Source organism: Hibiscus syriacus, unplaced genomic scaffold (assembly GCF_006381635.1).
Source record: "Hibiscus syriacus cultivar Baekdansim isolate YM2019G1 unplaced genomic scaffold, ASM638163v2 tig00110328_pilon, whole genome shotgun sequence".
Taxonomy (NCBI): Eukaryota; Viridiplantae; Streptophyta; class Magnoliopsida; order Malvales; family Malvaceae; genus Hibiscus; species Hibiscus syriacus.
The window spans coordinates 3,875,817-3,882,399 of NW_024062685.1; positions in this window are offsets into that span (position 1 = coordinate 3,875,817).

The window sequence follows — 6,583 nt, forward strand, 5'->3', positions numbered from 1 at the left end:
AGATCTTCTTTCACTATTCTAATATGATTTCAACTTTCTGAAATCAACCTTTAATCTTATAAGACATTTTCTGAGGTTTCCGCTCTTCATCCTCTCTGGCCAGAGCAGGTGAATTGCTATCACCATCATATTTGTCAGCTATCGATTTACTTTAACTTGACAATTTCTATAATCAATTCCTACTACATCATACAAATCTTATTCTATTAGCAATACATCATACTCCTTGCACTATCAGATCAGAAATTTTCACTTTTAGTTGGCATGTACACTTTTTTTAAACCTCATTGGACATTGGTTTAAGCTTAGAATCGGCTAAACCTAAGCTCTGATACTATTAAATGTAACATCCCCAACCTGTATCCGACCCGGATCCGAGTCCGAAGTGTTACATTAACTTTTCAAAACCTTTACTTGTATAAAATAGTGAGTAATTTAAAATTTATTATTACATATAACTTATTCAAAACCTTTACCGAACTATTCAGAGCTTATACAATGTATTATTTTGAATACATGCCAACTAGAACTTTATATATTAAAATAAATATTATTCACTTTTCTTCTGATCTGACCTTTGGTAAGGAGAACTGACCTGTCTTGCTCCACATTGTTCTTTACTCTTCTCACTTCGCTAACCTACGTGTGAAATAATCACACGCTAAGTCTATGACATAGTGAGGCATTAAACACAATAAAATAATTCTAACTACTTAATCATACATGAACATATCATATCATGTCATGCTATTACATAAAATAATATATCATTTCATTTAATCGAATGTACACATCATTCATCATATCAATCATATAATACAATTCATATCACAAAAGCATATACTTTACATGTAATATATTTTTATTGTTATCTCTTTGTTAGCCCATGTACATCTATGAGAACTGTAGATATGTGAGTCTATTGAGGTTGTGCACTATGTTGTCACCACACTTGTATGGGGTCCCACTAGGGGCTATGAATTTTGTCCCGAAAGACCTATGTACTATATTTGTCACGAATGACCTACGTACTGTATTTGTCCCGAATGACCACTCCTTAAGAACCATATATATATTTCAGTGGACCACATATGTGTCTCACAAGACCCTGTAAATGTTCCAAAGAATACATATATGTCCCGAAGGACCACGTAGAACCCTCGACTCTTGGCATGCCAACTATACCTCTAGCTCTCTTTACAAATAACATGGGCATTTTCACTTATATCATTTCACATATACATTTTGATATCACCTGTTCATATAAGCTCATAGCTTCTTTCACATATACATGTAGACATATAGCTTCTTTTCATCTAATTCATATCAATTTTCATATAATTCGCATCTTCACATAAAACCCTATGACTATATTCATGCATAAATAATAATCATATCACCCATATTAATATCCATAAAATCATATAATCAAATGTTGGATGTAGACTCATCGCGAGACTTTTCCACACACATCATATACTAATGCATATGCACTCACCTTGGCCTCACTAAGTTTTAATCGACTTTTATGCTTTCATCTCTTTCGATCGAATCTTAACTTGATAATCATTTTGGAACTTGTTCCTGCTCGATATCTATATGATCATACATTGATACATATCAGTATTCAATTGATATACGCTAATCTATCATTTCTTAGACCAAAAGAAAGGTTTATTTCTATTTCCCCTTGAAGTGCATCGATGCTTCCTACCGTGTATCGATGCATCCCTTAACGTGTGCATCGATGCACTCCTTATGCATCGATGCATTAATTGCATTCGATGTTTCTATTTTTAAGAGGTGCATCGATGCACTTCCTGTGCATCGATACACACTGAACAATTTCTGGAGATTGACCCTTGATGCATCGGTGCACATTGAATGTGCATCGATGCACATAGCCCAGAATTCATTTTTAAGCCTGAAAATCTACTCAAATCAACTCAAATGCTTCATCTTTCATCCCCTTTCATGTTCTCAACTCATATACACATGCTTAAACCAATTTATATCCATATAAACCATCTTTAACTTCAAAATTCTATTCCTCATTTGTAACTCAGGAATTAAACCAACTTTGTAATATGTTTTAATTCCAATTCTATGGCTTCTAACTTCTTAATTAGACCCTTGACAAGTCAAATTTAACTTCCAACTCTAGTTATGAACTATATTTCAAAATTTCACTCAAGAACCTCAAATCTTTAATCCCTCCTAACTCCATCATACTTTGATTTTAAGATAACTTAAGCTTTCCTTAAGCTTATTTATCATCTAATAATCAAAACACAACCTTAAAATCAACAATTAATCCATAAACAAAGAAACTCACCTTTGAGCTTGGAGATACGGGAGGAGAAAAAAGAAGAAAGAAAACTCTGGATAATTCTATCCTTTCCCACGTGGTTCCTTTACTTATAAAAGGAATATAAAAATCTTACTTGTCAATTTACCATTTTACCCATTAATTCATTTAATAATTACTAAATAACCTTCATCATATTTCCAATAAATCATTGAACTATTCAATTATCCTCCTTTAATCACCAATTTCTGGAACTTTACAATTTGGTCACTAACTCGGTTACCTCGAATTTTCACTGAACAAATCAATAAGAACATATCTTCTATTGTTCTCATGTTACCTCATTTCTTAATCTTTCCTTCCTTTATTTCTTCAACAACCTTTTTCTTTCTTTCTTTTATACATTTATCTACTGTCACTGATCATATAAACAGTAACTAGTAACTTTAATCCCTTTCTGTCTTTTCTCTAATTCCATTATACATTTTCCTTTGACCATTTCTACGACTTCATATAACATCACTAATCATGTAGACAGTAACATCCATTTTCATCACTTAACCTCGTAAATCCCTCTTTAATTGTCTTATAACAATAACCAACTCATTTTCCAACATCATTTGACCGAGAACACAATATTAGATCTTCATTAAATATAATTAACATACACTTTTAAAGAATCTTTTCACATCACCTTGCACACTTTTCTTACTTCTATATCAAAATTATCATATACACTTCCATATAACCTTTATCGTATATGATCCTTTAACTCATCCCTTTTATTTCTTTATTCCATTATTCCTTTATTTATTCCTTATACCCAAATCATATCTTTCCTTTCATGTTCACATACTCTTGTCTTATCACCTATACTCATCTCTATGTACCAATCTTCATGGCATCCTCATAACTTTGATAACCCATTTACTTATACAAAACTTCATTCTTTATCATTTCTTATACTTGTATTTTCCTTCCTTAAGGTTCCATGCAAATACTTATCTTATTTTCTACATCATAGCTATCTGATCAGAATACACAACTATATTCAGTTTCACATCATAATTGATTAACTCAACTCTATCTTTTCCTCCAATTTTATAACTCTATCACCTTTACTCTGACAGCTAGTCAATAACATCTGTCCAATCTAGGGCTCAAGCCCTAGTCAACCAATCATATACATTCTTTCCAATCGAAATTATCTCAAAATTAGTTTATTTAACTTATCAATTTCACCTCTATTCTCATACATCCTGTAATTTCTGTTGCTCAAACTCAATATTCTGACTTCCTTTGTCTTATAATCTGATCATCGATATACTCATTCTTAAACTCTTCTTATCAATACTCAACTTTACTCAAATATGCAAATCCTTACTTCCTTTTCCTTTACTATACCACATTACTATGATCCAAATATACAACTGTATCCAAATCCATTTTATATTTGGTTATCATATCCTGACAATATCTTATAATCTTATAATTTCAGTACATTTTTATCACATACTCTGGTTAGCCAACGCTAACTCTTTCCATTTTAACAGCAAACCCTTATCGTAAACATACTTTTATTTATGCTCAATACTATCACTTCATTTCAAACTCATCAGCTCTGACTTTATACATCTTATACGCTTATCACTGATGCACTTATCCTTGAGTTCTTCTATAAGTACTCACCACGTCATTCGGTCTTTTTAACGTTCTTATGGTGACACTTGTTCACCATATTCTATCTTATCCACATACTAAAAAAACTAATCCATATTGCTTTTACGATTCAAAACAATAAAGATCTTCTTTCATTATTCTAATATGATTTCAACTTTCTGAAATCAACCTTTAATCTTATAAGACATTTTCTGAGGTTTCCGCTCTTCATCCTGTCTTGCCAGGGCAGGTGAATTGCTATCACCATCAGATTTTTCAACTATCTATTTACTTTACTTTGACAATTTCTATAATCAATTCCTACTACATCATATAAATCTTATTCTATTAGCAAGACAACATACTCCTTACACTATCATATCAGAAATTTTCACTTTTAGTTGGCATGTCCACTTTTTTCAAAACCTCATTGGACTTTGGTTTAAGCCTAGAATCGGCTAAACCTTAGCTCTAATACCATTAAATATAACACCCCTAACCCGTATCCGACCCGGATCCGAGTACGAAGTGTCACATTGACTTTTCAAAACCTTTACTTGTATAAAATAGTGAGTAATTTAAAATTTATTATTACATATAACTTATTCAAAACAATTACCGAACTATTCAGAGCTTATACAATGTATTATTTTGAATACATGCCAACTAGAACTTTATATATTATAATACATATTATTCACCTTTCTTCTTATCTGACCTTTGGTAAGGAGAACTGACTTGTCTTGCTCCACCTTGCTCTTTACTCTTCTCACTTCGGTAACCTATGTTTGAAACAATCACACGCTAAGTCTATGACTTAGTGAGGCATTAAACACATTAAAATAATTCTAACTACTTAATCATGCATGAACATATCATATCATGTCATGCTATTACATAAAATAATATATCATTTCAATTAATAGAATGTACACATCATTCATCATATCAATCATATAATACAATTCATATCACAAAAGCATATACTTTACATGTAATATATTTTTATTGTTATCACTTTGTTAGCCCATGTACATCTGTGAGAACTATAGATATGTGAGTCTATTGAGGTTATGCACTATGCTGTCACCACAGCTCGTATGGGGTCCCACTAAGGGCTACGAATTTTGTCCCGAATGACCTATGTATTGTATTTGTCCCGAATGACCACTCCTTAAGAACCATATACATATTTCAATGGATCACATAAGTGTCTCACAAGACCCTGTAAATGTTCAAAAGAATACATATATATCCCGAAAGACCACGTAGAACCCTCAACTCTTAACATGCCAACTATAGTTCTATCTCTCTTAACACATAACATGGGCATTTTCACTTATATCATTTCACATATACATTTTCATATCACATGTTCATATAAGCTCATAGCTTCTTTCACATATACATGTAGACATATAGCTTCTTTTCATATAATTCACATGTTCACATATAACACCTATGACTATATTCATGCATAAATAATAATCATATCACTCATATTAATATTCATAAAATCATGTAATCAAATGTTGGAAGTAGACTCATCGCGAGTCTTTTCCACACACATCATATACTAAAGCATATGCACTTACCTTGGCCTCACTAAGTTTTAATCCATTTTTATGCTTTCATCTCTTTCAATCGAATCTTAACTTGATAATCATTCTGGAATTTGTTCGTGCTCAATATCTATATGATCATACATTGATACATATAAGTATTCAATTGATATACGGTAATCTATAATTTCTTAGATCAAAAGAAAGGTTTATTTCTATTTCCCCTTGAAGTGCATCGATGCATCCTACCGTGTATCGATACATCCATTAACGTGTGCATCGATGCACTCCTTATGTATCGATGCATTAATTGCATTCGATGTTTCCATTTTTAAGAGGTGCATCGATGCACTTCCTGTGCATCGATAAACACTGAACAATTTCTGGAGATTTACCCTTGATACATCGATGCACATTATTGAATGTGCATCGATGCACATAGCCCATAATTCATTTTTAAGCTCGAAAATCTACGCAAATCAACTCAAATGCTTCATCTTTCATCCCCTTTCATGTTCTCAACTCATATACACATACTTAAACCAATTTATATCCATATAAACCATCTTTAACTTCAAAATGCTATTCTTCATATTTAACTCAAGAATTAAACCAAATTTTCAATATGTTTTAATTCTAATTCTATGGCTTCTAACTTCTTAATTAGACCCTTGACAAGTAAAATTTAACTTTCAACTCTAGTTATGAACTCTATTTAAGATAACTTAAGCTTTACTTAAGCTTAGTTATCATATAATAATCAAAACACAACCTTAAAATCAACAATTAATCCATAAACAAAGAAACTCACCTTTGAGCTTGGAGATACGGGATGAGGAAGAAGAAGAAAAAAAACTCTGGATAATTCTCTCCTTTCTCACGTGGTTCCTTTTCTTATAAAATGAATATAAAAATCTTACTTGTAATTTACCATTTTACCCTTTAATTCATTCAATAATTACTAAATAACCTTCATCATATTTCCAATAAATCATTGAACTATTCAATTATCCTACTTTAATCACCAATTTCTGAAACTTTACAATTTGGTCAC